This window comes from Micropterus dolomieu, linkage group LG12 (genome assembly GCF_021292245.1).
Source record: "Micropterus dolomieu isolate WLL.071019.BEF.003 ecotype Adirondacks linkage group LG12, ASM2129224v1, whole genome shotgun sequence".
NCBI classification, from domain to species: Eukaryota; Metazoa; Chordata; class Actinopteri; order Centrarchiformes; family Centrarchidae; genus Micropterus; species Micropterus dolomieu.
In genome coordinates this window covers 36,432,329-36,455,548 of record NC_060161.1, presented here as the reverse complement: position 1 = coordinate 36,455,548, position 23,220 = coordinate 36,432,329, and the positions used below count along the sequence as shown (strand labels likewise).

General features: G+C 39.8%; 1 long non-coding RNA gene across 1 annotated transcript; it reads right to left on the bottom strand.

Annotated features, from left to right (window-relative positions):
- Positions 1-786: 786 nt before the first annotated feature.
- Positions 787-4,819, bottom strand: LOC123980258. Its single transcript, XR_006827443.1, has 3 exons — positions 4,793-4,819; positions 2,006-2,146; positions 787-953 (listed from the first exon to the last, which is right to left on the bottom strand). It is a non-coding gene; the product is annotated as an uncharacterized LOC123980258 (long non-coding RNA).
- Positions 4,820-23,220: the final 18,401 nt, after the last annotated feature.

The following is a 23,220-nucleotide window of genomic DNA, read 5'->3' as shown; positions in this document are numbered from 1 at the left end:
ATCAGCTGGTTCTTCCTGTAGCATCACTCTGACAGTCACATGGGACAGTGGAGTTTACTGGTGTGAGTCCAGAGAGGGAGCAACCAGTAACACCATCAACATCACTGTCACTGGTAAGATCAAGACGTTTTTTTGTTTCTCAACTGTAGCTTTCTCGTGTTCATCACACAGCAGAAAACTAAACATTGGATGCAGCCCTGACTAAAGACTTTCCTAGCAGTCGTTAGTTAAAGCCATTAGTCCACTAGTAGCACATAAATTTCATTATTTAAATCTATATTTTTGGGGCATCAGTTCCAGGGCTGTGAAAGAATGTTATCAGTTAACACTGTGCTACATTTCAGACCACAATAATGAGGCTTTAAAAATCTTTTAAAAATACATTTTACAAGGGCCGCAGCCCGCCGGAGTCGTCCCCGAGTCAGAGGTTTTGTCGGAGCTGTAAATCGCCCCCCCGATCCTCTGATCTCCAAGTCCAGATGTTCTAGTTTGACTTGTAGATGATGTTGAACTCAGGATTTCAGACTTCAGCAGCAGCGACAGTCTCACTTTAAATTCCTCTAATCTTATACTGTAAGCAGCTGTGTGAGAGCAGTTATCAGTCAGGTTTAGTGAAGTCTGATCACTCAGAGAAAGACAGACTCAGGTGAAGCTGATTTATGATGCAAATGTAAATGCGTTGTACAAAGGTGTCAAACAGGCCACAGTTACAACAACAAACTCTGATTTTGTTTTAATTTCTTTTATTATTTTTTAAATACAATGTACAAAAGAGAACCAGAAAAAAATAGTCATTATATTTAAAAACATACAGCTCAACAAACAACAGAAGAAGAAAGTAGCTCAGAATTGATGCTCAGTGACGTCAGCGATGACATCATCATGCTGTGGGTCCAATTCCTCAGCATATTTTCTGAGTGGAGACGTCTTTGTAGAAACAGGCGGGTTCTTTCCTGCAGAGTTAAGTAATCATTTTATTAGTCATCTCCAAATGAAAGCATGTGTGATCGGAACATCGATTGATTGATTGATCATTGGTGCAGGTAGAAGTTTTTAGCCATGCTGACATTGCGGCTCTGTGGATGCAAAGTCACCACTTAGTTCAGTCTGAAACATCTCAGCAGCTGTTGGATGGATTGCGATGTGGTTCAGACCTTCGTGTTCCCCTCAGGATTAACAGTAATACCTTTGGTGATCCTCTGACTTTTCCTCTAGCGCCATCATCAGGTCAACATTTTGTCCAAATCGTTTATGACCAAACACCTGCAGAACTAATGACTACTGGCAAGGAGGAAACTCTTCCAATTGAAATCCTGCTGTTTGAAGCGTCCAAAGTGGACACTCATAAAATCCCTTATCAGTGAATGGGTTTTAATCTTAAATAAAAAAAAGGTTTTTTACCACATGCTTGCTTTCTCAGCTGCTATTCTGCGTTAGATGTGAAGAAATCAGGTCGGATTTTCTTCATGCGCGCTCCAGAGCGTCTTGCCTACTGATTTCGAACCGTTTACACAGCAACAACCCGTTAGATTACGTGTTGTTGCTGTGTAAACGGTTCGAAGTCAGACTGACTTCAAGACAGACTCCAATACAAATTCCACATCAGGATAAAAACAACAATAAAGTTTTATGAATTCCATCAAGTCAAAGGAGAATCAGATCGACATTTGATGAAAACACAGTCAGCATCAGAAAGGCTTGTAAACCATTTAACTATGTAGCCTAGTTAATCATAGCAGAAGCACAAAGAGCAAGCACTGATTACCAAATCAACAAAATCTAAACATGTCCGCAAAATCAGGCAGGCAAAACGCTCTGATTCTGAAATGCTCCCTGTGAGAAATGTATTCCCATCAGCCTCAGCTCTACTTTGTGTTTTGTGCTAATTAGCAAATGTTAGCATGCTAACATGCTAAACTGAGATAGCAACATTATAACGTTGTTAGCATTCAGCTGTGTCTTAGAGCTGCTAGCATAGCTGTACTTATCAGAAGGTCAGTGTTACCTTTGTTCATTTGTCGACATAAAGACACATATAAAATAGTGGTAATGCCGAACAGAAAGAACTCCACCCCTTTCAGCACAAACATCATTGGATGTGCCATCAGGATTGGATCTGCAGTGGATGGAGCTGTTTTATCACGATCTAGAAAAAGAAACACTTGCTCAGGTGAACGTCTAAAATCAGGCGAGGTGGGTAAAACAGTTATTTGTGATGAAATGATAAGTTATCATCTCCTGATTAGTTACCCCGCCCCATTTACTCCAGGACATTATTCACAGTGTTCATCCATCAAGTGTGTAATTTCAAAATAATGCATTAATATTATAGTCTGTTAGTACTCAATTAGTAAAGATTGTTTAAAATATTAATTATTTTCTTGTTGTCCATTATTACAAATTTTTAATCTGTATCCCAATAGCTGTTAGTGCCATTTGAAAGCCATACCACTGTGTTGTAGCTTCAGCCATTATTCTGAGTCATGTGGATGCCCAACACATTCTCATCTCAATGCATCATAACTGACGCGTCAGTGTGACAAAGTGTAGGGATTTTACGCTAAAGGTACCCTTTGGCGTCTGTATGAAACGTCTGTATGTGTTTGCTACGTTGCAGCAACACAAGGCAGGCTAACCCTACTTGTTAGCACATCGGCCGCGCAGCTCTAGGGTTAGTCGGTCGACATGCATAAAGTCAGTGACTTTAGGTACTAACATTTCTGATGGCTATGGTAAGGGTAGGGGCTTCGGGGGGCTGTCAACACTTTTATCACGAACATAGCTAGCTAGCTACCGCTAGCTATCTAGCACTTCCGGTCGGTATAGGACGCCCCAGAGCATCTCATAGAGATGCTTCCCGGAAGCGTGTCACACAGACGCTAGCGTCTTTCTGAAAGCGATGGTATTGGTAAAGTAAAAGTTTGAAGCTTTAAAACTACTCAAACTGACAAACACAATTTACTGAAAAAAGTTACTTGAGTACACGTATGAGTAAATACGACTAGTTACTAAACCACATTTACAGCCATACAAGAAAACAGTTTAGTAACATTTAGCTCTGAGCAAAGAAAATGTTTAGTTATATTTATGTTTTCTTTGAAATTTCACTATTTTATTATGATGTTCAAATGTTAGTGTAACACCTGTAGGCGTCTGTGTGGACCTAAACTCCAGGAGAGCCACATGTCTGTCACCGCTGTGACGGTGCAAGAAAAGCACAAACACACACACTAAAAAGAAGCTGGTGCACATTTCATTTTTATGTTTACTAGTATCACTGACAGCTAATAAGATGCTTGGATCACCACTATACACAAACACACACACACACTTACTTACAACTAACCCAGACTGTGGGGTGAATTGTAATGTTTTACTATTTGTGGTATTTGGCTTTTATTTGCCAAAGTCACTGAATAGACCCTGCCTATATTCGGGACAGGCCATTAATTCCTCTCGCACAAAACTTAAATAGGCTACTATGAATAAGTTTATTTATTTCAAACAGTATGAATATTACTTGTATAGAAATTATCAAATAATATGGAATACACATGATTCATTTGATCTCCGACAGAAGGCTTATGCACTTTCATTTTGAAGGCAGCAACGTAACCAAAACAACAACACTGTGCAGGATGAGAGAAGTGTGGCAGAAGTTAGCAGACAGAGAGCGACTGACTGCACATTTTTATGAAGAGCTGCTTTGATTCTTTTGGTGGACCCTTACAGACTAAAGGAAGATAAATAATCAAGGAAAGGACAGATTCAGACTTAACAAGCGCTTCAAAGTTAACGTGAGTCGGCACTTTGTTGTCCTTTTCATCTCTTGTACCATGCAGGTTACACCGGTAAGAATTAGACTATGGGTCTTGTTGTTTCCGTTAAATGAACTGAACCATTGAATTGTGGTGAATCTAACCAATCTTACGATGTGTAGCATGTCCATACTGACATATTGATCACACGTTTAACATTATTTGTATTAACGATCAAAGCAGCTCAGGAGCAGCTAAAGTGGGCGACCCCGCTGGGTTTAAGAGGTTTTAGACATCCAAAGAACTTCTTTGAAAACCAGACCAGGCTTTTAATGGAGACTTGCGTTTATTTGTCAAAATGTGTTCCCACACCAGGCCAGTATTTGGGACTCGGCTATTAATTGTTATCCGGTAAATTCATTTTCAGTCAGTATTGCAGAGATAACAGTTAGGCCATTTAATAGCAGACGCATTTTAAACACTTTGTATCCCATTTTGAATGCGCTTGCTTAAAAGAGCTTCAAGATACAGACAGACACGTCATGTGTTACAACTATGCCCGGTGTCCCCTACTAGCTTAGTTTTGTAAATCTGATTATGGGTGTATTTTCTTACATTCATGTGGTGGGCAGTTAGTTTGGTAACATGTAGGCTAAATATCAAGTAGGCAGGGAAAGGTCAGAGCTTTTGTCATGTCAGACTTTATAGTGCAATTATATCCTGGAGGCAGCAGGTACCAGTGCAGACCTGGTACGGATCAAACTCACAAAAGAGTCAGAAGAATTTGATCGTTTGTGGCAGCAGTAGCAGTGTGGAGAAAAGGAAAAGGCGGCATTAAAAGGAGAAAAGTGCCGCAGTGAAGTGGCACAAAATGACATTACAACTGCAAGTTGATGTGATCGTGCTCTCCTGAAATCTGTAACAGTAAACACCTCTGTGTATAAAAACTAAATTCTGAATCAGCTGAGCTTCTGAGCTTCTCAGAAAAGTCAAATTTACATCTGACCAAAATATCAACCGAGCAGCTTCCTCACCTGTGACAGAGATCCAGCTGGATGGAGACTCTCCATGACCGCTGATGTCACACTTGTAGAGGCCTTCATCAGACTTGTTAACATGGTGGATGGTCATGTGACCTGTAGGCTCAGTCCTGATGAGGGAGCCATCTTTATAGAAACCAGCTGTGAGGTTGGAGGGAGGGGTCTTTGTTTTACAGTGCAGAGTGACATCATGTCCCTCCATCACAGGGAGGACAGGACTCTGCAGGATCACTGGTCGTTTATCTGAACATGGAGAAAGATGGAACGGTCATTTTTTTGGGAGTCATGAATAAAAGACCCGGTTTAGAGCAAGCGGCAGCTCGAGGCTGAAAAATGAAGACAATGTTGAAGTGCCACAAACTGCAGTTCCTCAAATGTCCACTTGAGGCTCGCTCCAAAAGCAAGTCAATCTCCACAGACCCTCATGTCAAAATGCCCGGTAAACATGTTTAAAATGGTTGTGGTTAATTGTATAAACACAGCTAAATCTGAAACACAAATATGTATACAGAGAAAAATAATTTACAAAAAAAGACATTTTTCACTTTTAAAACAATATTTTAAAGTAATATTTTAAGCTATACTAGGTTGTGATGCTAAAGTGACTTCCTGTTTATATAGTTCATTGCTCTTGATTGGACAGTCCTACATATGTTTGTATACAGGTTAGTTCAATCTTTAAAGAGGTGGTATTATGCTTTTTGGCTTTTCCCCTCTCCTTTATTGAGTTATACACTTTTTGTGTGCATGTAACAGGTTTGCAAAGTGAAAAAGCCCAAAGTCCAGCCCATCTCCCACAGTAAACTCTGCTCTGAACTGCTTAAAAACAACTTGTTTGTTGTCCAGCCGTTTCCCTTTCATCCTTGTGTCGTCACAGGGATGAAAGCTAAAAGCACCTCATATAACGCTCGAGCGACCCTCAAATACACAGCTCTCCTCCCTTCCAAACACTAGCTACCCTCCAGGCAGTCAGTGGACATGAAGTTGTTCCTGTGATGTAGAGACAGGGCTCAGTTAAAACTTTATACTTTTGTTACAGATTAATAACTCACCACTCTGAAACTCTTGCTCCAGTCCATGTTGCCAAGCTGGTCGGCAACATGTAGCCTACAGCTAAATTGAAGCTGTTTAATGGCTTCTCTCTGACCCTCCCTTCTCTGCTTCTGATTGGCTAGTAGTCCTTAACTAGGAACTGCGCATGTGCAACTCCCAACAAAGATCATTTAGAGATGAGATGTATCACTCCGTAGCTAAAACGAAGCCTTCAACACAGGGTGAAAAGAGGAGCTGCAGCAATGTGCAGTATGTTCTGGTACAACCTCTAAATAAGATTTTATAACTGAAAATGAGCATAATACCACCTCTTTAATGGTTAATGGTTTCCTTGCCTCTTTTGTGTATCCACAAATATGTAATAGTAAAAAAAAAACAAATTAATTAATCAAGGATCCTAATGTGTACTTCAAAGATGTATCACAAAGTTGCCATATAAAGAAGTATTTCAAGTTGATATAATTGACAACAGAAACGTATTTTCCTCTTGCTCTTACTCTTTACTCTGAAAGGAAGTATACTGAAAGTGTTTAGAAATATAATATGTTCTGGATATGCTTTATTATGTACTGTTATTTGTGAAAAACGTTTGGAATGAATGAAGATGATATTTACTTTTAACACTTAAGTGACGTGATGCAAAGTATGACAAGAAAGTCTGACACATAGTATTTTGCTGCTTAACCGCAAAACTCTGCATTCGAAGACTCACAGGAAGTGAGCGGCCAAACTGCACATACCATAGAGTGATGTTTTTTGCTTATGATGAACATGATGATTTTGAGAATGTAAGAAGGATGAGACATAAATGATTGAGGATGCAAAATGATGTGCTATATATATATATATATATATATATATATATAACATGTGTTTACATGACAAAGAGCGTCTGTATATACAAAGTGTATTACTGGTATTAATTGGTTAAAAATTATTTGGTGTATATAGTTTGATGTGATTTGCATTGCTTTAATGTTAAGGTATGTAATGTAATGTAAATGTATTGTTTGATCCTATTATGACACTGCATGAGGATGTAAAAATGTTCAGTTTTAACAGTAGAAATGTGAATTACTTTGACATCTCACTCTTACATTTTACTCATTTACTATAACATTATTTTGAGATCTCATTGATTTATTGAGTATCAAGAAATTTAAAGTATCAAGTGTTTTGCTTATGATTGATGTATTGCTATTATATCAGCTGTGCTTACTGCTTGATTTAATTAGTTTATAATGATTTACTGCTAAGCTCACTGTAAAACCTAGTTCAGACTAAATAGAAAGTATGTTGCAGGTATATGGGTGAAATGTGAGCTATTCTCAAATGTCAAAAGGAAGCCATACATGGGGCCGTCTGTAAAAAGGCAGGAAGTCTATCACGAAAGGACATGTCTGCATGGACACTAGAGATAAACCAATCTCAGCAAGCGTGAATCATGCAAAGAACTGTCACATCCTGTATGTCTCAGTATATAAATTGTAGTTTTAGGGATTATAGTAGATATTCCTCCTCTGTTCTTTTGCTTTAAGAAAGAAATTCATTTTAGGCCTATTGTTTAAAGTTACATAGATGAAGTCGTTTCCTCATTTCTTCGTCCTCCTGAGCTCAGTGAGTAGTTCCACACTGCCACACATTAGCACAGGGCCACACTTCACATTGATCAAAACTCTTAATTTCTTAAGAGGGGCCTGTGGAGACACCTGGGGATAACGTTTGGCTAGATCAAGCGAAACCTTCCTACACCTCGGTCACCAAGTGCTTGCTCACAGAGGGAAGAGTATGGTCTAGACCTGCTCTGAATGAAAAGTGCACTTTTCATTACTTTTGCTGTGACTCATTAATTAATTCAGAGGGGTTCCAATTAAATTTGTATTTTTAATGTTCCTACCGTATATAGATATTTTGACAGAGTTGCTCCGCTGTCTTGAAGAAGACTCACACCAGTAAACAGCGCTGTCATGGTGCTTGGCCGTTTGGAGGCTGCAGCCAAAGTGGGTCGGAGTCCCCCATCGAACTCCACATCTGGAAAACCTGCCACCTTCATGGGTTGTGTTCCTCATGACCTTCCATTGAACGCTGCTGTTGTCGCCACAGATCACATTCAGACTGTCATACTCAAACAGCTGAGACAAGTCAGGATCCACTGTGAGAGAGGCCGGGTCAGAATCACCTGGGGACACACAGACTTTCAGTCAGTGTTAAAGTCAAAGTGTGTTCAGCTGCAGTTCCTCCAATGTCCACTAGATACAGCTCCAAGAAAACCCTGACTGTATTGTAATAAATGGGAAATCCCCCAACTCTTTATAGTCCACACAGTGTTTCCAAGTACAGCTCTTGCTTCTCAGAACATAATTTTTTATGAAGATTTCAATATGTTTGTCATATAGTGTCAGTCACATGTTCAACAGTATAAACATTAGACCTACATGAAAATGTACATACAGTAGAGAAAATATCAATTGATGCACTCAACACATTCAAACACCCAACTCTGTCTGTGTAACAGACTTAAAAATGCACTTTTTGTCTTATTTTCAATTAGTATATGTGAATTTTATGTATCATTTAATGATTTTGTTGAAGAATTGAGAATTTTATTTCATTAACTTATTTTATTTATTGTTATTTTTATTAATGTTTCCTGTGGAAAACCCCAGCTGCACAACATCTCTTCTGTACCTTCTGTAAGCTTCTGTTGTCCTCCGTCTCCCTCAGTTTTGTTTTGCACTGCTCAGAGTAAGTTATGTGAAAAATGCGGCTGTGCTAATGTATTGTTTTCTTTGGAAACTGTTCCTAACTTTTAACGCATAATATTTAATGTTTATACAATTATGTGACGTAGCTGTTTTGTGCTGTTGTAAGGAGCTTCACAGCGACGCCAACGCGTCTTGACCATGCAGCCATACATTAAAACTAGCGAGTCTGAACGTGTTGTGATTTTAAAAATATAAAACTTCAAGCTGAAAATTTCAAGACACAAAGTAAGTAAAATTACTGTTGGGATCCAGATGTTTACCTTCCATCAGCAGCCAGCTGGACGGAGACTCTCCCTGACCGGTGATACACTTGTAGAGGCCTTCATCAGACTTGGAAACATGGTGGATGGTCATGTGACCTGTAGGCTCAGTCCTGATGAGGGAGCCATCTTTATAGAAACCAGCTGTGAGGTTGGAGGGAGGGCTCTTTTCTTTACAGTGCAGAGTGACATTGTCTCCCTCCATCACAGGGAGGACAGGGATCTGCAGGATCACTGGTCCATCTCAACACAGACAAGACAAACGTGGTGAGGGTTTGGGCCTTTATTTGACTAGGAACTTTGTAGCCAGACAGAAACTGAACATTATATAAAACTAACTTGACCCCAAACACTTCCGAGACGCGTTATCTAAAGGTATAGTTACTCTGGATGGCTTTGCCCTGGCATCCAGCACCACTGTCAAGAAACAACAAGAAAAAACAGGAAAAGGACAAAGACTTTTGAAGGATACACTTGTAAATCAAATAAATGTCTGTTGTGGTTGCAAATGCGATTTAAGGTTATTGCAAGCGTGTTGCGAGGTGTTTTGCAGGGTTGATGAGGAATCAGAGTGCTTCAAACAAAGTTCTAGTTAGATCGCAACCCATTCTCATCTTAGGCGTCATATTTGGACGCTTTGTAAAGACACTTTGGGGTCACGTTCTAATGCCATGGGTACTGTTTAGCATCATTCGTTTACACGTAGCGCTCTGCGGTCAAGTTGGTAAGAATAACTATGCAATGTGGTCTGGGTATCTCTGGATAATCCGTAATTCGTTTGTAATACAAAAACGAAAATACTGTTTATCTGTTTTTTGTTTAAAAAACGAAAAACCAAATAACCGTTTTTGGTGTCGAAAAACCAATTAAAATCGGCCCGTTTTTCATTTTTGGCGATTAATTTTATTGTTATTCCTGTTTGAACAAAGAATGAAGAGAGTCTGTGAACTTCAGTCAACTTGTTTTTCATTATAAACCAAAAACGGAAGTCATGTGGTCAATTCCTTTTATGGAAGCAAAAGCAACCAGTGAAATCTTCAAAATAAAAGTAGCCCATGTACCAAGTAATTAGAAAGGTGATTTTAGACTAAAACTAAACTAAAATAACGTTTTTAGTAAAACTAAAGTAGCACTGGGTGTGAAAAAAACACTTTAGCTAACTGAAATAAAAACAATAACTAATAAAATAATAACTCTGGCTGTTTGGGAGAATTAAACATTTGTAAGGCCGTTGGTGACCTGTAACTTCAGATTAAGACAATTGAACTAATGTTACATGTAGCTTTAGGACAGCAGTTAGCCTATTTATTTAAGTTTATGTTATTTAATTCATGTTTTAGTTTCCTAACATCTGTATGGGTCTTCTTGCTGTGTGGAAGCTCAACCAGCAGAGGTCACTCTGCCCCCTTCTGTGGCGCCAACAGGCAACAAGGGTTTTGACCTTTTGACTTGTGTTTCTATCAAAGAGAAGGCTGCACTGCTACCACAGGAAGCTGATCACTGAGTTTGAAGGGTGTGCAGAATTTCACCTGCCTTCAGCTTCTCTTTCTTATGCTGCTATATCTGCTAAAAACTCTCAGTTTCCACCATCTGCTGTTATGTGTCAAACAAAAATCTTCCAAAACAAATCTGTAGAGGTTTATACTTTTTATTTCCCTGTGCTATTTTCTCCAGTGTAATATACTTATTATGTTAAGTAGATTAAATATTTTAATGCAGCCTGTAGTTCTCATTAGTTATGTGTGAAACCTGGTGAGCATTACTGAGAGTCAGAAAGCATCTCTTCTGACTCTGGGATCTTTTACTGCCTTTTTGGGGTTTGGTTCTGTTTGATGAACCACCAGGGAAAGGCCGTGCTCTGTACTGTTCATAACCGTGTAAAGTAAAATAAAATGTTAAGTTGAGTCATTTAGTTTTTCTCCTTTTACTTATCTCAGGATCAATGCCTGGAGGATGTGATGATAGTAGCAAGGCTGGCCCCAGTCACCTACTATCACCATTCATCCATCCATCGTCAACCGCTCATCCTGCGTACAGGGTCGCAGGGACCTACTATCACTCTCTCTTCAAATAAATGCTGGACTGGCAGGACACCACTCCTTCCTCCAGCACCATAAAAGGGCCCTGTTGTCACTTTCAGATATTTACATCATGATTTACACCTTACACACCTTGTAATTGTGGCACAGTTTTTGTGGATAAGGATGATGTCAACCTGTGTCTTTTAATACACATTTATATCATATACAGTAGGCTTTTATGTACAACAGTACAGTGAAGCAGGGCTCTGCAGTGCAACTCTTTCACTTGCACATATGCCCTTAAATGATTTACAAGCATAGTGTGTGAGTGAAGACTAAAACCTACTGTAAATGTTGTTATCTAGTTTACATAGAGTGTGGCGTGGGTGGTGTGTGCATGTGGCAAAATCACTATGTTAAAAAGCTTTAACATTTGGAGGTCCGTGTCGAGCGTTCAGATCTAATAGTCTTCACATCATAAAATTGTCATTGCACACGAAGAGAAGGAGCTCAGGCATATTATAAATATGTATATAATATCGTTATAAATTAATTCTGTGCTACTTGAACGTTTTTGGACTACTGTCCTCCTTAGGAGAAAGGTTAGCATAGCGCTACAAGCAAATAAGCAAGCTTGGGAACAGATCCATGATATAATGTCTCATTTTAACCCAGTGGATTTACTTTATTAAATTATATATATATATATAAAAAAATAAAAAAGCATTTCTTTACCAGAGAGACATGCGTTTCGACTGGAAAGGTGATTTATGAAACATCAAAATTTAAAGATCAGGCAATTTTATTAACACAAGCTCAAACAATAAACCAACAAGATGTTAAGGCCAATGCTGCAGAGATGCTAAAGGATAAAAGCAAACTGTTACAAAAGCAAAATTGCCACCAGGATGCTGTGACACCACCACCCACAGGTGTGCACCACCACCTGAAGACAGCAAGTCACACACATAAAACACCACAGGCTCAGTTAAAGGTCTGCATATAGCCATCATATACACACACACCACAACATGCATCCACCTCTAACAGAGTCTCATAAAAAGCATCCCCATTTAAAAATCAGGACACAAATCAGCAGTTGATCAGGCAGCAAAACAGCAGTGGCTACACAAACCTCAACTAATGCAGTAAATCATCCACCCTGCTCTGACTCCACCTCATTCAAGGAGCAGACGTTTAAGGCAACTCAGTGTATCAGCCTCCACAGCCATCTATGGTGAACTCAGGCAAAACAGCCCATACAGTCTACAGGGTCTTGGCGACAGGTGGCTTAAAATGCCTGTAATAAAAACAATTTAAAAAGTGTTGACAAAAGTTGGATGGCATACCATCCAAAATCCTAACCTGCTCCCTGATCAGACTGCATCAAGAGAGATCCTGAGTGCTCCCTGAACTTCAACTCTTAATGAGGTGATTGTCTCCAGGTGTGTGTGCCGCTACTGGAGAGGCAGGGTGGAGCTTACCTGAGAGGGTGAAACTAGACTGTGGCATTACTAGGCCGAAAGCTTAACCATCACAACAAGAAAATGGATAACCACACAGGCTAACTAATTCACTCATATACAAGCTTACATTTAAACAGCTAGCCTTGTTATCAAACTCGAACCATCGTTAATATTTAGTTTTATCACTTATTAAGCAGCAAGCTATCAATACACAAACACTGTAGTTTTTTTGTTTGTCTTTTTACTAAAGGGGACCGGGGCCAAACTCCTCTAAACAGATGAGAAAGTCTGAGCACATTGTTCAGTCTTCTCCAGAGCAGCCTTTACTGCCAGTTAACAATCTGAGGGGTCATCAGTCAGATGGACACCAAGCTTTATTTGGACATTAAGCCATTAATTCAGAAGAGGAACCTTCTGATATTCCCTCTGTCACATCACAGAATACCAACAGCAACTTCTAATGACATTTTCTCACATCTGATACAAATCAGACTCAGAGCAGGACTGAGTTCTCTTCTTCTTAACATATCAAACATGTCCCACAAAACAAGCAACATGCAGCATTGCATCAATCTGTCCACACACGTCCCTCACACTGTCTTAACATGTCTGCAAAGATAAAGAAAGAACCACACTGACACTGCTACTAAAGGTGGGTGACCCGGGTAGGGTCGACAGGTTGGAGCTGTGTCTAGTACAGGTCACCCATTTATTTCAATTTCCTTATGCACAAAAGCCGAGCCACAATTACATGTTGGTTACCATAAATCATGATGTAAATATCTGAAAGTGACAACAGGGCCCTTTTCTGGTGCTGGAGGCAGGAGGGATGTTCTGCTTTGTCCTGCCAGTCCAGACTTTATTTAAACAGAGAGTGATGGTAGGTGATGGGACCAGCCTTGATACTATCATCAGTCCTCAAACACTGCACAGGCTCACATCACCTGTCTTGGGACTCAGTTTCACTTTTATTTTACTTTACGCGGGTTCAAACAGTGCATAACTTTCCCTGACAGAATTGAACCAAAGAAAGGGAGTAAAAGAGCCAGAGGAGATGCTTTTTGTGTCTCAGTAATACTCACGAGGTTTCACACATAAGTAGGCCTACATAACTAATGAGAACTACAGGCAACATTAAAAAGATTTACTCTACTTAACTAATATAATAAGTATATTACACCGGAGAAAAATGCAAAGGAAAATAAAAAGTTTAGCAGCTATAGCACCACAGAAGAAGCTGAAGGCAGGTGAAGTTCTGCACACCCTTCAAACTCAGTGATCAGCTTCCTCTGGTAGCAGTGCAGCCTTCTCTTTGATAGAAACACAAGTCAAAAGGTCAAAACCTTGTTGGCTGTTGGCGCCACAGAAGGGGGCAGAGTGACCTCTGCTGGATGAGTTTCCACACAGCAAGAAGACCTATTCAGATGTTAAGAAACTAAAACATGAATTGAATAACATAACCTTAAATAAATAGGCTAACTGCTGTCCTAAAGCTACATGTAACATTAGTTCACTTGTCTTAATCTGAAGTTACAGGTCACCAACGGCCTTACAAATGTTTAATTCTCCCAAACAGCCAGAGTTATTTTATTAGTTATTGTTTTTATTTCAGTTAGCTAAAGTGTTTTTTTCACACCCAGTGCTACTTTAGTTTTACTAAAAAAACGTTATTTTAGTTTAGTTTTAGTCTAAAATCACCTTTCTAACTGCACGGTATATGGGCTACTTTTATTTTGAAGGTTTTACCGGTTACTATCCCTTCCAAAAAAGGAATAGACCACATGACTTCCGTTTTTTTTGTCCGTTCAACGAATTGACTGAAGTTCAGAGACTCTCTTCATTCTTTTGTTGAAAAAGAAATAACGATAAAAAGAATCGCCAAAAACGTTTTTAATTGTCTTTTTGATTCTGTCACCAAAAACGGTTATTTGATTTTCGTTTTGAAACAAAAAACAGATAAACGGTATTTTAGTTTTATAATTACAAACGAATTACGGATTATCCAGAGATACCCAGACCGTGCAGGGTCCGTGTACGTTTTGATAGTTTGAACCAATAAACAAATAAACCACCTTTTTTTTTCGTTTGTCGTTTCAAACCAAAATCGAAGAAACTGGGGGAAAAAAGAGCCGTTCTCCCGTTTTTGGTTTCTGAATCCAAAAACGAAAAACAATTAAACTAAATTCAAATAATGGTCCGATTTTGGTTTTATGAAATTCCTATTTTCATTTTCCGTTTGAAGATGGACGTTAAGAAAAGAGACGGGTGAGCCAGGTGACGCGGAGGTAAGAGTACAGATTAAAATAAAAGCCAAGCTTTTAGAATGGCCAGATCTGTAACATTATGCAGCACTTACATTATAACAAGGTGACGTTAGATGAAAGTAAATAAATAAACCTGGACCGAGAGAAATACGTTAGCAACAGCAGTTGATTACATGCACTACAATATTGTGCTTTTATTCATGTAAACAGCAAGAGTCACGTTTTTTTAAGCGTATTGTTTGGTGCAGTACAGTTGGTAGGCTAATATAGGTTAACCCTAAGAAATGATTGTGTGTGCAGAGTTGTTACTGTCAGTGCTATATTTTTAATATTAAATAAATATTTAATGTGGTTTCCACCGCAATGAACCAAGCTGTTTCCCCTTTCTACCAGCAGGTGGCAGGATTTAAATGAAGGCCTGTACTGTGGCTTTATTAAATGTTTGCCCTTCTGCTCTAACCTGGTTCTAACACTGCTGTCAGCTTCTCAGCAGCTCTGACAACAAACTCACGTCAGAAATGTCCTAATGTCACCATCTGGCCAAAAGAAGGATTTACCAGTGTGCTATTTACTGTGTCATCAATGGCTATAGACTATATTAATATATGTTCTGCAGCCATAGATTCTACATTCAATGCCACTAAAGTATGTATGTGCTATATATGTTGATGGAAAAATTTGTTTGGATTCTCTTCACTTGCATGAGACAATGGGAGTTATACACACTAGAATGTGTATGGGGAAGAAATATAGTATATATAGCACACTGGTAAATCATTATTTTGGCCAAGATGGCCTACATTAGGTCATTAGGATATGTTTGCAAACCACATGTTATTACATGTGAGTGTGTGTGTAGCAGTACATTTAAATCAAAAGTGTGCAATACACTACTTTAGAATTCATAATTCAATTTTGCACGTAACTATGCGATTAACTGCGATTAAAAATTTTAATCGTTACCCAGCACTAACTTTAATGTGAAAACATGCTAATACTGTCATTTATACTAGCTCCTCCTCCAGGTTGTGTCTGTGCTACTAACGTTGTTCATCACTCAGTTTATTCTCTTCAGCTTTGTTCCCTTCTGGCCTTCTTGAATTTTGTTCTATTGATCAAGTGGGCGATGAAAGTTTTCACTGCAGGCAAGCTTTGCAGTAATGTTGCACACAGTCTGTGTCAGACAATGGGTTTTCACAGTGAATCCAACCAGTCCTTCACATAGAAACAGTAGTCCTATACAGGCTGTGAGAGGCAACTGAGAAAGTTGGTGAATGTTTAAATTTTTAGGTGACGTTACAACCTGCTCACACACAGACAATAACAATGTTATAAACATATATATACATATATAACTTAACTGGTTACAGCGCAAAGTGGCGCAGCAGTCATAAAATATGTTGAAAAGGTCTTGAAACAAGTCTTAAACGGTATTTTAACTGCAGAATTCCTGTTCTGTCCTTCTTACAACCCCTTGTGCAAGTTGACAGGCAGTTTAACTCCTTCTCTAATCACCATGCTGGACGAAGGTGAATCGTTCACTTCTTGATTGATAACCAGAGATAGGATAAAACTAAAACAGAGACATGAACAAATGGCTGCTATAAGTCGTTACGTTGAACCTTAACATTGTTCATATAATACACATGTAAATTAACTTATTAATTCAACACAATGAAATAGTTATTTAAAGGTGTTTAGCTATGAGGTTAGTCTGGGCTATCTAGATTGTACAGCAACCAGCATTAACATGTAGAAATATAAATGCTCAATCGACTCAACTAGCATGAAATATCCCTCTGAAGTGATAGATGATGATTTAATGAACATTTACGTACTGTCGATGCTCGTTTGTGGCTTAAACGTGAGCAGATGAACTTCAAATCATTACAAATCAGAAAGAATAGGCCTACTAGTCTGGAGACATTCCTGAGCGCTTCCTGATGACCTCATCAAAAGGTGCCATTCAGTAAACAATAGCTGATAATATGCAGTCTTTAGTATACCACTAGGGGGAAACAAAACATAGCAACACATACTCTGCTAAACATACAGAACAGTGCAATTCCTGTATATACCCTGGGTAAGGTAAGTCAGTAATGACAGCAATGGAAAGCGTATAATCAGAATATACTAAGATAAGATAACTTTATTAAGACAGAGCAGCACAGAGAAATGTGGAAGAACAGATACAGTCGAATCAGTAACATTCAACATAGATGTTTAAATATAATATTATTATATAATATTGACATGAAACCTACAACACTTCACGTTATGATCTACAATATGCAATGATTTGCTGAGCTTATTATACACATTCTACATGTATTTTGACCATTGATACACACAGACAAGTAGCCTGTATCCTACTCTGTGTGAAGTGTGTGGTGTGAATATTTTCAGTGTGTATGTGTACTTTGTCAATGTGGATGTACACATATTTCAGTGTGTCAGTCGGTGGTGTGCGCCCTTTTTAATGTGTGTGCGCACATTTTCAGTGTGTCTGTGCCTGGTTGCAGTGCATGTGCTTGGTGTTTTGTTGGTGCATGTATGATCATTTTCAGTGTGTATGTGCACATTGTCAATGTGTCAGTATTTCTGTGTTTTCAGTCTATGTGCGCACACTGTCAGTTTGTGTGTGTGACAGTTTTCAGTCTGATTTTCAATGTTTTTACCCTAAATGGCCTCTCATAGTTTTCAGCTTCCCTCTCATCCCTCTCAGTCTCTGCCTCCACACTGTCCAGTTCCATCCACACCACCGAGCTGGCCTTCCTCACCAGCTTGCCCAGTTTGTTGGCGCCACAAGTCCCGCCACCCCCTTCCCAGCACAACACAGCGAGGAAGATGACACTGGCCCCTACAGACAGGTAGAACATCTAGAGCAGCATGGTGCACACATTGAATGACCTGAGACTCCTCAGGAAGAACAGCCTGCTCTGTCCTTTCCTGTAGAGGGCCTCATGTTGTCTGTCCAGTCCAGTTTGTTGTTGAGGTGCACCCCCAGGAACTTGTAGGTGTCACCATCTCTACCCTCAAAGTGCATCTGCCCTGTAACTGAAAACACATTTAATAAATTTACATTTATTAAATGTGCACCAGTTACTAAAAGTTACCTGAGTAGTTAAATAAAGTGTATTAACGGGAAGTCAGGTTGATTCTCTGAATGTGAGTTTGTTTTAAACCAGCAGATGTCAGCAGAGTTACTCTGCAGCCAACAGAGTAATGTGTTACATCCAGCATGTTCATCTTTAGAGAGTGGATCCCAAGCTTAACTGCACCGTTATGAGAAGAGTCTTTATTTGGTCTGTTAAATTAATGTGGGTTGTTTTGTGTGACGGCCAAGTGGCCATTAATGAGTTGATGCTTGATTTAGGCTCTAAAATCAGCACTTGACCAGCTATAAAAGAATCCATAGATATAAAACACTGCGTTTAAACTTTTATTATCACCACCACAGTAAAAAGGCATTCTTGATCATCAGAGGCTGCTGCTCCTCACAACAGGCTATACAGTCTAAACAAATCATAAGTTAAAATGCAGGTTGTTTGTGCAAAAAGAAACATGGCTTCTCCACAGAACGTGGCCAATCCCTAAAAAAACGTCGAGCTCAGGCTGAAGTGCGGGGCTCTAGATCAGACCTTCACTACTTTTAGAGAAGAGCTTTGGGTAGTCGCTGAAAGAATGAGATTCGAACAGCCAAATGACCTTCCTCCGTAGGTTGTCTGGGCTCAGCCTTGTAGGGTGAGGAGCTCAGACATCCAGACAGAACTCAGAACTACATCTGCTTCTCCAATCTCGAGATGGTTCAGGTGTCTGGTCCGGATCCTCCTGGGTGGCTTCCTTTAAAGGTTTTCTGGGTACATTCAACTGATAAGAGTCCCGGGGCAGACCCAGAACACTGAGGGATTATATGTCTCATATAGGGTGGGAATACTTTGGGATCCCACAGGAGGAGCTGGAAGACGTTTCACAGGAGAAGCATGTCTGGGAAACGCACACATTTAGCAAAATTACTTTTTCAACTTGATGTTCTTTCAGTATAAACACATGCATCTGTTCCAGGAGGACTCTGTGAAACCATTAACACAAAAGTTTGAACAGGTTTCCTTCCCCTATCACTGTTTCTCTGTGCAAAACTTAGTAATAAAAGGGGACACTTGAAGTTGCATCATTTCACAGCAGAAGTCCAGATGGTAAATGTAAAACAGGACTCACACTGATCATCAAACATCAGAGATGAACCACAGTTTAGTTGCACAGTGAACGTTATTGCCTCCTGCAGGACATCTGTGTCACTGCAATAACAACAACAGAAGTAAGAGGGAAACCCAGGAAGGTTTGATCTAAACTTCTACAAAATGTTTTTAGAAAGTGAAATCTTCATCACACAGATATTTACGGAGTGGAGAGAAACTCCACTGAGGAACTTTACATCCTTGTTTTTAATGAATCTGTCTCTCAGTGATCTCAGATCAGCCCTCCTTCATGTTCAGCCTGCAGCGCTGTCACTTCCTGCATGTGATTAAACTCTTTGTGTAGGGCCCCGTGTCTCCTGATGAGCTCTGAGTGAAGAAGCAAAACCAGATGAGCTTCTACACAGTCACTGCTCTCACCTACAGAGAGGAAGAGATTAACTGGACTGACTGAGTGGAGGAGCGATGGGACAGACAGCTTTTCTGCTCTGTAAGTACAATCTGATGAAAAACAACGTCACTTTAGAATTTACCTGAAAAAAGATAACACTCAACAACAATGACACTCAATGAAAATAATTTAGACACTGCAGCTGGTGCAACAAGCTGTATTAGGCTACAGACATGAAATAACTACTACTTCTTACAGCGTTGAAGCAGAACAGAACAAACATATTTAATGTTTTTTTTTTTTCCTTCATTCAGACAGACATAAAGAAAATCACATCTTTAAAAAGTTTTTTTTAATTTTAATAATTAAGCCTTTGGAACAAACGATTAACAGAACGTAGCATTAATAAACTTTTGTTCTACAGGAAATGTATTCTTGTACATAATCCTGCTGAGACATTTAATGTACACAACAATATATATCTTTTAAATTATTTAAATTTGGAAGATATTGCAGTGAGCAGCAGAACTCAAACTTTTTCAAGTCTGGTCTGGTTTTATGTTAAATCTCTGGTTTCTCTTCAGTGCTGATCTCTCTTCTGAGCTGCAGGATCAGCGGAGGTGAGTGAACTCCGACGGTCAGAAGCTGATAGCAAAATGCTTTCTGCTGAATACTGATACAAAATGTACCCAAAGAGTTTGAACATCAATAATTAGAATACTTCAACAACAAGTTTTAACATAGAAAAACTTAAATGAACATTAACAAATTAATAAGATTATTAACAACCACAGACAAAAACAGGCTTAAGTGAAACTACCCAAAACCAAAAAAGGACCAGTTGACCAGGATGCAACAGCATCAAGACTGTTTTGATCATTTTATTTTGAAAAAAAGATCTGATCCATGTCTTCAGATGTGAAATAAATCAAATGCCCGAAAACATTTTGTAACTTAAAAATAGTGCAAAATGACAATTTACAATAAAACTCTTTATGAAACTATAAGAAGTTTTGTGCAGAAAAAATGTTGGCAAGTTTATTAGTTCTCACTTGAGATGTAACTATTTTCCTTTTTTTCAAATGTTGGTTAAATGGCATTAATTTCTCTTCCTCCTTACATTGTAAATTAAACACCAAAGCTGTGCAGCCTCTGAGACATCGCTCACAGACAGAGCTGTGGGAAGTCCACAGCTTCATGTATTGGGCCCAAGTGCACCCTAGTTAAAATTAAAACAGTTTTATTATTAAACATTTGTAATAAAGACACTCAGATAACTACTAAGTCTTTATTAATTTAGAGGCACTTAAAGCCAACAAATTTTCTAGAATGTAAGACAGCTTATATGCCACTACATCCCATTTATATTAAACATGCACAGCATGCATGAATCAGTATAACAAGAAAACCACATCAAAGAAAATATTGTGAATCTTTCATTATAACGCAGCTAGTGAGAACAGCCTCGTCTATTTTCCTGAGCTCCGTCCCATTGAAGGCCAAGCCATAATTTTTGTGCAGCATGTTAGCAACTGCTATTATTGATCATTATTTGAATGTATCCTATCGTTAGCTACGTACAACAAAGTGACATTGGATTAACACAAAATCTATTAGACTCTTCATTTAATAGGTTCAACATTTAAAATGTGAGTCAAGTATTTCTTGAACTAAATATCTTCAGTAAAAAATAGTGAATGTTGTGCGTGTTGGATAATTCGAATCGCTGTGGAGAGTCTGGTCAGGACTCTGGGTTTGCCTTTACAGAGAGTGGCTCCAATAACAAGGCCTTGTTGTATTGAGCGTTTCCTTTATTTCCTCCTTAAGGTGCATTCTGTATAATCTACTAGCAATGATAAGATTTGTCGTTTCTCAAACCATAAACAGAATACAAATAATATTTGAATAAAGGTATACAGAAAATACTCACACAAAGCATAACATATACGTCTGTAACGTCCTACAATTTCCTTTACAGTATATTCTGGCTACACACTTCTAACGTGCATGCAGCATACATGAACAGTGACACTGAACAACAAAGATAATCTAAAATAAGACTTCTCATACGACGAAGTGCTCTCGAAAGCGCAGCAGTACAGCTAATAGCGAAGGGCCTCAGGGAGGGCCTGGCAGTAGGTGTTCATTGAGGTTGTGGCCTTGATACTGGAAAGAGCAGTTATACACCACCTGGTTCTTGCCATTGTGTTGGAGTATATGGTGAGGGATATACCATGCTTCTTCTGTCTTCTCAACCTGGTCTAGCTCCACATTCCCCACTTGTTAATCTCAGCCTAGTACACAACAGCTTGCTAAGGGGCCTTCAAAAAAGCTGTGACAGATGTTGTCAAGTTGTGATTTATTTCTTGTGCAATTCCCCACTTGAAAAGGACAATCACTTTAATGACAAAGATCAAGTTTCCTTGGTTTTGTGGTGCTATAAATGCTCCTTCCACTGCGGTCTAAAGACAACAACAGAGCCAGGTACTGGCACACTCAGATTGCCTGGAAGATTTGTTCCACCTGGTTCACCACTGATTGAAGGGGAGGAGGAGCTCCCAGGCAGTTTGTCAGCACACCTCCCACTCGATCTTCCCACAGGAACCGATGGAAAGATCGTAAATCAGCACCTGCTTACTGCCGGTAAGCTCCGAGTTTGGTCCTCAACTGGCAGCAAGACAACCAGGCGTCGAACATCTCTGTGCAGAACCGTGGCTTGGATAGCTTCTTTCAGGACTTTGACCGATGGCCGGTTTAGTGCGGGTTTTGTGACAGGAAGGCAGGAGCTTTGGACCACTTTGATGTTCACGTCTCGAACAATGCCCTTAGCATCTGGATTGACGCTCACCACCCATCCTAGCTTGAATTGGCCCCTCACTGCATTTTGGTCGCACAACCAGACAATATCTCCGACAGCAACGTTGCGATGCAAAGTGTGTCATTTACTTCTAAGGAATAAGTTTGGGCCAGCAAGCTGGCTCCAAGACCTCCAGAACTTGTTGACCTGGTTCTGCATCTCTCTGAGTCTCTTGTAAGGGTAGTTTTCGAAGTCAAATGTTCTGATCTCACCGCTTGGAGAGGCTCGGCCCAGGAGAAGTGTGTTGGGTGACACATACTGCATGCTTTCTTCATGGCTCTGCACCCTGGCGTCTATTGGGCGTTCGTTGGCAAGGTTTGCATCAAGTAGTGTTGTCTGAAGCTCGCTGTAGCTGAGGCCAGTGTTGTTGCCCAGGCTCTGGAGTGCCTTCTTGAGAATGCGGACAGCCCCATTTCGGTGAGGTGAATCAGCAGGGTGAATTGTCCACTCCCATTTGGTACCTTTTGGAGCCGACATCTCTTCTATTGAAGTTCTATTCTGAGCATCCAGGAACTGGTACAGCTCTTTTAGGACAGGTTTGGCGCCGATGAAGTTTGTCCCCGGGTCGGACCAGATCTTTCTTGGGTGCCCTCTTGCAGTAAAGCGTTGGTAAGCCATCAAGAAACTCTCTCTCGACATTGTGTTGACCAAGTCTGCATGAATTGCCCTGCTGGCCATACAGCTAAAGACGACACCCCACACTTTCATTGAGACCCGTTTCTTGATGTCATCTTTGACAAGATACGGTCCGAAGAGGTCGACTGTAGTGAACTCGAACGGGGCTGCAGGTGTGGCTCTTTCAGGAGGTAGGTTAGCCATTACTTGTTTGCACCTTCTTGCTCTTGACTTTTTGCAGAAAAGGCAGTTCTCCACTACTTTTTGGGCAATTTTCCTCCCTTGGATGACCCAGGCTTTCCTCCTCATTTTCAGCAGGGTTGCAGCCACACTTTCATGGCCCTCATTGTGTGCCTCCCGTGCCAATAAAGTAGAGACCCATGCATTGAAAGGTAGAAGGGGAACTGCAGCGCTGTCCTCCCTGAAGCCATGGATTCTCCCACCGCAAACTAGTAACCCAGATTCTGGCTCTCTGTACACAACCAAGCGGTCCGTAGTGGTAGCTGGGAACGTCACCCCCTCTTGAGCAGCAAG